The sequence below is a fragment of the Hyla sarda genome, chromosome 2 (genome assembly GCF_029499605.1).
Source record: "Hyla sarda isolate aHylSar1 chromosome 2, aHylSar1.hap1, whole genome shotgun sequence".
Classification (NCBI taxonomy): Eukaryota; Metazoa; Chordata; class Amphibia; order Anura; family Hylidae; genus Hyla; species Hyla sarda.
Window position 1 is genome coordinate 63589199 of NC_079190.1, and position 9701 is coordinate 63598899.

Here is a 9701-nt window from a genome sequence, read left to right on the forward strand (position 1 = left end):
CTGGTTTTCACCAGAGCCCGCCGCAAAGCGGGATGGTCTTGCTGCGGCGGTAGTGACCAGGTCGTATCCACTAGCAACGGCTCACCTCTCTGGCTGCTGAAGATAGGCGCGGTACAAGGGAGTAGGCAGAAGCAAGGTCGGACGTAGCAGAAGGTCGGGGCAGGCAGCAAGGATCGTAGTCAGGGGCAACGGCAGAAGGTCTGGAAACACAGGCAAGGAACACACAAGGAACGCTTTCACTGGCACTAAGGCAACAAGATCCGGCAAGGGAGTGCAAGGGAAGTGAGGTAATATAGGGAAGTGCACAGGTGAAAACCCTAATTGGAACCACTGCGCCAATCAGCGGCGCAGTGGCCCTTTAAATCGCAGAGACCCGGCGCGCGCGCGCCCTAGGGAGCGGGGCCGCGCGCGCCGGGACAGAACAGACGGGGAGCGAGTCAGGTAGGGGAGCCGGGGTGCGCATCGCGAGCGGGCGCTACCCGCATCGCGAATCGCATCCCGGCTGGCAGCGGGATCGCAGCGCCCCGGGTCAGAGGACGTGACCGGAGCGCTGCAGCGGAGGGAGTGAAGCGAGCGCTCCGGGGAGGAGCGGGGACCCGGAGCGCTCGGCGTAACAGTACCCCCCCCCTTGGGTCTCCCCCTCTTCTTGGAGCCTGAGAACCTGAGGAGCAGACTTTTGTCAAGGATGTTGTCCTCAGGTTCCCAGGATCTCTCTTCAGGACCACAACCCTCTGACCTTTTTGGCAGCCAAAATTTCCTTGACCGAGAAGACGTCCGAGGAGCCGGAAACAGGAGTGGGAGGAACAGATTTGGGAGAAAAACGGTTGAGGATGAGTGGTTTGAGAAGAGAGACGTGAAAGGCATTAGGGATACGAAGAGAAGGAGGAAGAAGAAGTTTATAAGAGACAGGATTAATTTGACACAAAATTTTGAAAGGACCAAGATAGCGTGGTCCCAACTTGTAGCTAGGGACACGGAAGCGGACATATTTAGCGGAGAGCCATACCTTGTCTCCAGGGGAAAAAACGGGGGGAGCTCTTCTTTTCTTATCCGCGAACCTCTTCATGCGTGAAGAAGCCTGTAAGAGAGAATTTTGGGTCTCTCTCCATATAATGGAAAGGTCACGAGAAATTTCATCCACAGCGGGCAGACCAGAGGGCAAGGGGGTAGGGAGGGGGGGAAGAGGGTGACGGCCGTACACCACGAAAAATGGGGATTTGGAGGAAGATTCAGAGACCCTGAAGTTATACGAGAATTCGGCCCATGGAAGGAGATCTGCCCAGTCATCCTGGCGGGAGGAAACAAAATGTCGCAAATAATCACCCAGGATCTGGTTAATTCTTTCTACTTGTCCATTGGACTGGGGATGATATGCAGAGGAAAAATTTAATTTAATCTTGAGTTGTTTACAGAGAGCCCTCCAGAATTTAGACACGAATTGGACCCCTCTATCCGAGACAATCTGCGTAGGCAACCCGTGAAGACGAAAAATGTGTACAAAAAATTGTTTAGCCAACTGAGGCGCAGAAGGAAGACCAGGAAGAGGGATGAAATGTGCCATTTTGGAGAATCGATCAACGACCACCCAAATAACGGTGTTGCCACGGGAAGGGGGTAAATCAGTAATAAAATCCATACCAATCAGAGACCAAGGCTGTTCGGGGACAGGCAGAGGATGAAGAAAACCAGCGGGCTTCTGGCGAGGAGTCTTATCCCGGGCACAGATAGTGCAGGCTCGCACAAAGTCCCCAACATCCGTCTCCAGAGTCGGCCACCAATAGAAGCGGGAGATGAGTTGCACAGATTTCTTGATGCCCGCATGACCTGCGAGATGGGAGGAGTGACCCCATTTGAGGATTCCGAGGCGTTGGCGTGGAGAAACAAAGGTCTTTCCTGGAGGAGTCTGCCTGATGGAGGCAGGAGAAGTGGAGATCAGGCAGTCAGGTGGAATGATGTGTTGCGGAGGGAGATCAACTTCTGAGGCATCCGAGGAACGAGAGAGAGCATCGGCCCTAATGTTCTTATCGGCAGGACGAAAGTGAATCTCAAAATTAAATCGGGCAAAGAACAGAGACCACCGGGCCTGGCGAGGATTCAGCCGTTGGGCAGACTGGAGGTAGGAGAGGTTCTTGTGGTCGGTGTAGATAATAACAGGAAATCTTGATCCCTCCAGCAGATGCCTCCATTCCTCAAGTGCTAATTTAATGGCTAGAAGCTCTCGATCCCCGATGGAGTAGTTCCTCTCCGCTGGAGAGAAGGTCCTAGAGAAAAAACCACAAGTGACAGCATGCCCGGAAGAATTTTTTTGTAGAAGAACAGCTCCAGCTCCCACTGAGGAGGCATCAACCTCCAATAGGAAGGGTTTGGAAGGGTCAGGTCTGGAGAGCACGGGAGCCGAAGAAAAGGCAGACTTGAGTCGTTTAAAGGAGTCTTCTGCTTGAGGAGGCCAGGACTTGGGATCAGCATTTTTTTTGGTTAAAGCCACGATAGGAGCCACAATGGTAGAAAAATGTGGAATAAATTGCCTGTAATAATTGGCGAACCCCAAAAAGCGTTGGATAGCACGGAGTCCGGAGGGGCGTGGCCAATCTAAGACGGCAGAGAGTTTGTCTGGATCCATCTGTAGTCCCTGGCCAGAGACCAAATATCCTAGAAAAGGAAGAGATTGGCATTCAAACAGACATTTCTCAATTTTGGCATAGAGTTGGTTGTCACGAAGTCTCTGAAGAACCATACGGACATGCTGGCGGTGTTCTTCTAGATTGGCAGAAAAAATTAGGATATCGTCCAGATATACAACAACACAGGAGTATAACAGATCACGAAAAATTTCATTGACAAAGTCTTGGAAGACGGCAGGGGCATTGCACAGTCCAAAGGGCATGACCAGATACTCAAAGTGTCCATCTCTGGTGTTAAATGCCGTTTTCCACTCGTCCCCCTCTCTGATGCGGATGAGGTTATAGGCGCCTCTTAAGTCCAATTTAGTGAAGATGTGGGCACCTTGGAGGCGATCAAAGAGTTCAGAGATGAGGGGTAAGGGGTAGCGGTTCTTAACCGTGATTTTATTAAGACCGCGGTAGTCAATGCAAGGACGTAGGGAGCCATCTTTTTTGGACACAAAGAAAAATCCGGCTCCGGCAGGAGAGGAGGATTTACGGATAAAGCCCTTTTTTAGATTCTCCTGGACGTATTCGGACATGGCAAGAGTCTCTGGGGCAGAGAGAGGATAAATTCTGCCCCGGGGTGGAGTAGTACCCGGGAGGAGGTCGATAGGGCAATCATAAGGCCTGTGAGGAGGTAGAGTCTCAGCTTGTTTTTTGCAGAAAACATCCGCGAAGTCCATATAGGCCTTAGGGAGACCGGTTACTGGAGGAACCACAGAGTTACGGCAAGGGTTACTGGGAACCGGTTCTAGACAGTTCTTGGAACAAGAGGACCCCCAACTCTTGATCTCCCCAGTGGACCAATCCAGGGTTGGGGAATGAAGTTGAAGCCAGGGAAGTCCAAGGAGAATCTCCGAGGTGCAATTGGGGAGGACCAAAAGTTCAATCCTCTCATGATGAGATCCGATGCTCATAAGAAGGGGCTCCGTGCGGAAACGTATGGTACAGTCCAATCTTTCATTATTTACACAATTGATGTAGAGGGGTCTGGCGAGACTGGTCACCGGGATGTTGAACCTGTTGACGAGAGAGGCCAAAATAAAATTTCCTGCAGATCCAGAGTCCAAGAAGGCCACTGTAGAGAAGGAGAAGGCAGAGGCAGACATCCGCACAGGCACAGTAAGACGTGGAGAAGCAGAGTAGACATCAAGGACTGTCTCACCTTTGTGCGGAGTCAGCGTACGTCTTTCCAGGCGGGGAGGACGGATAGGACAATCCCTCAGGAAGTGTTCGGTACTAGCACAGTACAGGCAGAGGTTCTCCATACGGCGTCGTGTCCTCTCTTGAGGTGTCAGGCGAGACCGGTCGACCTGCATAGCCTCCACGGCGGGAGGCACAGGAACAGATTGCAGGGGACCAGAGGAGAGAGGAGCCGAGGAGACGAAACGCCTCGTGCGAACAGAGTCCATATCTTGGCGGAGTTCCTGACGCCTTTCAGAAAAACGCATGTCAATGCGAGTGGCTAGGTGAATAAGTTCATGTAGATTAGCAGGAATTTCTCGTGCGGCCAGAACATCTTTAATGTTGCTGGATAGGCCTTTTTTGAAGGTCGCGCAGAGGGCCTCATTATTCCAGGACAATTCTGAAGCAAGTGTACGGAATTGTACGGCATACTCGCCAACGGAAGAATTACCCTGGACCAGGTTCAACAGGGCAGTCTCAGCAGAAGAGGCTCGGGCAGGTTCCTCAAAGACACTTCGGATTTCCGAGAAGAAGGAGTGTACAGAGGCAGTGACGGGGTCATTGCGGTCCCAGAGCGGTGTGGCCCATGACAGGGCTTTTCCGGACAGAAGACTGACTACGAAAGCCACCTTAGACCTTTCAGTGGGAAACAGGTCCGACATCATCTCCAGATGCAGGGAACATTGGGAAAGAAAGCCACGGCAAAACTTAGAGTCCCCATCAAATTTATCCGGCAAGGATAAGCGTATCCCAGGAGCGGCCACTCGCTGCGGAGGAGGTGCAGGAGCTGGCGGAGGAGATGACTGCTGAAGCTGTGGTAGCAACTGTTGTAGCATAACGGTCAGTTGAGACAGCTGTTGGCCTTGTTGCGCTATCTGTTGTGACTGCTGGGCGACCACCGTGGTGAGGTCAGCGACAACTGGCAGAGGAACTTCAGCGGGATCCATGGCCGGATCTACTGTCACGATGCCGGCTGGCAGGTAGTGGACCCTCTGTGCCAGAGAGGGATTGGCGTGGACCGTGCTAGTGGACCGGTTCTAAGCCACTACTGGTTTTCACCAGAGCCCGCCGCAAAGCGGGATGGTCTTGCTGCGGCGGTAGTGACCAGGTCGTATCCACTAGCAACGGCTCACCTCTCTGGCTGCTGAAGATAGGCGCGGTACAAGGGAGTAGGCAGAAGCAAGGTCGGACGTAGCAGAAGGTCGGGGCAGGCAGCAAGGATCGTAGTCAGGGGCAACGGCAGAAGGTCTGGAAACACAGGCAAGGAACACACAAGGAACGCTTTCACTGGCACTAAGGCAACAAGATCCGGCAAGGGAGTGCAAGGGAAGTGAGGTAATATAGGGAAGTGCACAGGTGAAAACCCTAATTGGAACCACTGCGCCAATCAGCGGCGCAGTGGCCCTTTAAATCGCAGAGACCCGGCGCGCGCGCGCCCTAGGGAGCGGGGCCGCGCGCGCCGGGACAGAACAGACGGGGAGCGAGTCAGGTAGGGGAGCCGGGGTGCGCATCGCGAGCGGGCGCTACCCGCATCGCGAATCGCATCCCGGCTGGCAGCGGGATCGCAGCGCCCCGGGTCAGAGGACGTGACCGGAGCGCTGCAGCGGAGGGAGTGAAGCGAGCGCTCCGGGGAGGAGCGGGGACCCGGAGCGCTCGGCGTAACAACATAATAATAATGCCCTTTGTCCTGTGCCCCTCGCATATAATGCACCCTGTCATGTTCCCCTCACATATAATGCCCCCTGTCCTGCCTCCTCAGGTGGCATTACATGTGAGGGGCACAGGACATAGGGCATTATATGTGGGGGGCACAGGACAGCACATGGGGCATTATGTATAAGGGGCACATGTCAGGGGGCATTATATGTGAGGGGCACAGGACATGGGGCATTATATATGAGGGTAACATTTCAGGGGCATTATATGTGGGGGGCACAGGATAGCCCCCCCCCCGTCATGTGCCCATATAATGCACATATAATGCCCCCTGACATATGTCCCTGACTTATAGTGCCCCCTGTCCTGTGCCCCTAAAATATAATGCCCCCTGAGGGGGCAGGACAGGGGGCATTATATGTGAGGGGCACAGGACATGGGGCATTATGTATAAGGGGCACATGTCAGGGGGCATTATATGTGAGGGGCACAGGACATGGGGCATTATATATGAGGGGCACATTTCAGGGGGCATTATATGTGAGGGGCACAGGACATGGGGCATTATATATGAGGGGCACAGGACAAGGGGTATAATAAGTAAGCGGCAAATGTCAGGGGGGCATTATATGTGCATTATATTGGCACATGACAAGGGGGCCCCTGTCATGTGCCCCCATATATAATGCCCCCTGTCATTTGCCCCCCACATATAATGCCCCCCTGTCATTTGCCCCCCACATATAATGCCCCCTGACATGTGCCCCTCATATATAATGCCCCCTGGACATGGGGTATTATATATGAGGGGCATTATATATGAGGGGCACAGGACATGGGGCTTTATATATGAGGAGCACATGTCAGGGGGCATTATATGTGAGGAGCAAATGACAGGGGGGCATTATATGTGGGGGCACATGACAGGGGGGCATTATATGTGAGGGGCACAGGACAGGGGCTATTATAAGTAAGCTGCAAATGTCAGGGGGCATTATATGTGCATTATATTGGCACATGACAGGGGGGACCCTGTCATGTGCCCCCACATATAATGCCCCCCTGTCATTTGCCCCCCATATATAATGCCCCCTGACATGTGCCCCTCACATATAATGCCCCATGGACATGGGGTACTATATATGAGGGGCATTATATATGAGGGGCACAGGACATGGGGTATTATATATGAGGGGCATTATATATGAGGGGCACAGGACATGAGGTATTATATATGAGGGGCACATGACAGGGGGGCATTATATGGACACATGACAGGGGGGGGTCCTGTCATGTGCCCCCACATATAATGTCCCCCTGTCATGTGCCCCTCATATATAATACCCCATGTCCTGTGCCCCTCACATATAATGCCCCCCTGACATGTGCCCCTCACATATAATGCCCCCCTGACATGTGCCCCTCACATATAATGCCCCTGAGGGGACAGGACAGCCAGGGGCATTATATGTGAGGGGCACATGTCAGGGGGGCATTATATGTGAGGGGCACAGGACATGGGGTATTATATATGAGGGGCACATGACAGGGGGGCATTATTTGGGCACATGACAGGGGGGTTCTGTCATGTGCCCCCACATATAATGTCCCCCTCATATATAATAAACCATGTCTTGCAACCTATAATGCGGTTGCTGCCCCCCTGACATGTTAAATTGTGCCCCTCACAGTGCCTTACAGTATAAATGGCCCCAAGGGCTGTCACCTTTCTCTCCGAGACCCGGTGACTCAGACTGACATGCTGCGGCGACTGCTGCTCAGTCCTTGTGTCAGTGGGAGCCGCGGGGACATGACTTCCGGGCGCCGCCGTGAAGTGGATGACGTCACCGCAGCTCTCACTGACAGCTGCCGCAGCGCGTGTGACTGGCGGAGGTGACGACGGCCCGGGTGTTGTAAGATAGTGAGGAGCGGGGGGGGGGGGGGGCGTTAGCTGTTAGGTGTCGGCGTTAGGTGTTGGCGGCAGAACGGGAGGCGGGTCACCGATCCGGGCGGCCTATGCGGGCCGCCTGTGCAGGCCACTGGGCCTATTTTAATGTAAGGGCCTGGAGCGGCAGCTCCATCCGCCCCTACATTAATCCGGCCCTGGGCTGGAGGCAGTGGTGGATTGCAGAGGGGGAGACCATTTTCTTGATATAAAAAAAATAAATAAAAATACAAAGGCATATAAAAGCCCCCATCTTTTTATTTTCAACATGCCACATGCTTTGACAGACACAACACCACTTTTGGCAGATCCACAACCTAGAATCCTCCATTCCAGGCAGTGGTCCACCTTCCACGATGCCCCACAACTACACATTCCTCCGCAACGCCCTCTAACCACTTACCTCAACAACTGCTCTCCTTGACATCCTCCTCGCCTCAGCCCATCCAGCGACATGCTCCAGTCCCCCGATCCATTGCTCTCCATTCCACCGGCCTTGACATCCACCTCGCCTCAGTCCATCCATGCACCGATATTTTCCAATCCCACTCTCCAATCCACCAGACATCCGAGGTTCTCACGATCCATCTCTTTTAACAGCTTCCATCTTCAGAGTCTTCACAGGACTCGAACTCACAACCTCTTCGCTACAAGGCGGCTGCTCTAACCACTTGGCCGTGGGAGCTGCTTGTCAGGCACATGCGGCGACCATGGTCTTGGCCTGTTTTGGCACACAGAGCAACTGCACAGAGGAAGGGGGGGGGGGGGAGGGAACTCCAACCAAAGGTGGAGCTAGCTCTCAACTTGCTATGTCAAGATCCCTGAATGCTAAGTGGTTAGCCTTGCCACCTTACAGTGTGAAGGTGGTGGGTTCAATCTATAAATGTAACTTAGATGTAAGTTTTTTCAAACCACAAAAAGATCAAAGAGTTACATTCGTGGATCTTAAAGGGATACTCGTGTGTCAAATTTTTTTTTAATTAACTGGTGCCAAAAAGATATACAGATTAGTAAATGACTTGTATTTAAAGCTCTTGACTCTTATTAGCTGCTTTATACTACAGAGGAAGTTCTATGGTTCTTTTCTGTCTGACCCCAATGCTCCACCAAGAAAAAATTGTGCATTAGCGGGCATTTGTATTTGAATCAAGGACCTCTTGAACCTCTGCGCTCCAGGGTGGCTGCTCATCAACTGGATGAGGCGACCAAAATCTTGCAGTGCAAAGCTAGTGGGGGTCTGCTATAAACGACATATGTAGGATGTGGTTAAGCTGTAAAGAAAGCATGCGTGTGTTAGGGGGCACTCGGATTTGAACCAAGGACCTCTTGATCTGCAGTCAAATGCTCTACCACTGAGCTATACCCCCGCAACCTGCAGCTCATCTGTACCTCAACATTTTTAATTTTCTGCAATAAACTACATATGTGGGATACAGTTAAGCTTGTAAAGAAAAAAAATGTGTATTACGGGCACTTGGACCTCTTTACATGCAGTCAAATGCTCTACCACTGAGCTTTAGCACCACAACATGTGGCTTGTTTGCACCTCAACGTTGCCTCCAGCCCTTCACACCAACTACCACCACTCCTTCTCCCCAACTACCACCCAGGACCCGGGACCACTCACTTCCACACCAACAACCTTCTTCCTATGGTGCCTCCCCCCCACCACCACTACATATGTGGGATATGGTTAAGTCGTAAAGCAAAAAAATGTGTGTTAGGGGGCACTTGGATTTGAGCCAAGGACCTCTTGATCTGCAGTCAAATGCTCTACCACTGAGCTATACCCCCGCAACACACAGCTTGCCAGCGTAACCGCACAGAGGGGGGATTCGAAGCTAAGTCCGAACTAGCTCTCGGCTTGCCTGTACTGTCCCAGTCAAATGTATATGAACCGGTGGGAAAAAAATTATTTTGTCAAAACAGGCCAAGACCACAGTCATCCTTGCCAGTTTCCATGAAGCTCTCTTGGTCTAGTGGTTAGAGTTGCTGCCTTGGAGCTGAGAGGTTGTGAGTTCAAGTCCTGTGAAGACCCTGCAGCTCGTTTGGAGAAATTGTGGCAGCAGAGTGTGGAAGCGAAGGATGGTGTGTTTGTGTGAAGTGTTTGATGGTCGGGCATCCATAAGGTGTTGGAGAAGGAGCTATGGTGTGGATGGCTGTGGTAGCTGGTATGTGTGTGTGGGTGGGAAGGTTCCATAGGAAGAAGGTTGTTGGTGTGGAAGTGAGTGGTCCTGGTTCCTGGGTGGTAC

General features: G+C 52.4%; 2 non-coding genes across 2 annotated transcripts; both read right to left on the bottom strand.

The window, feature by feature from the left end:
* Positions 1–8744: 8744 nt before the first annotated feature.
* Positions 8745–8816, bottom strand: TRNAC-GCA (transfer RNA cysteine (anticodon GCA)). Its single transcript has one exon. It is a non-coding gene; the product is annotated as a tRNA-Cys (tRNA).
* Positions 8817–9171: 355 nt separating this feature from the next.
* TRNAC-GCA (transfer RNA cysteine (anticodon GCA)) lies at positions 9172–9243 on the bottom strand. The gene has a single exon. It is a non-coding gene; the product is annotated as a tRNA-Cys (tRNA).
* Positions 9244–9701: the final 458 nt, after the last annotated feature.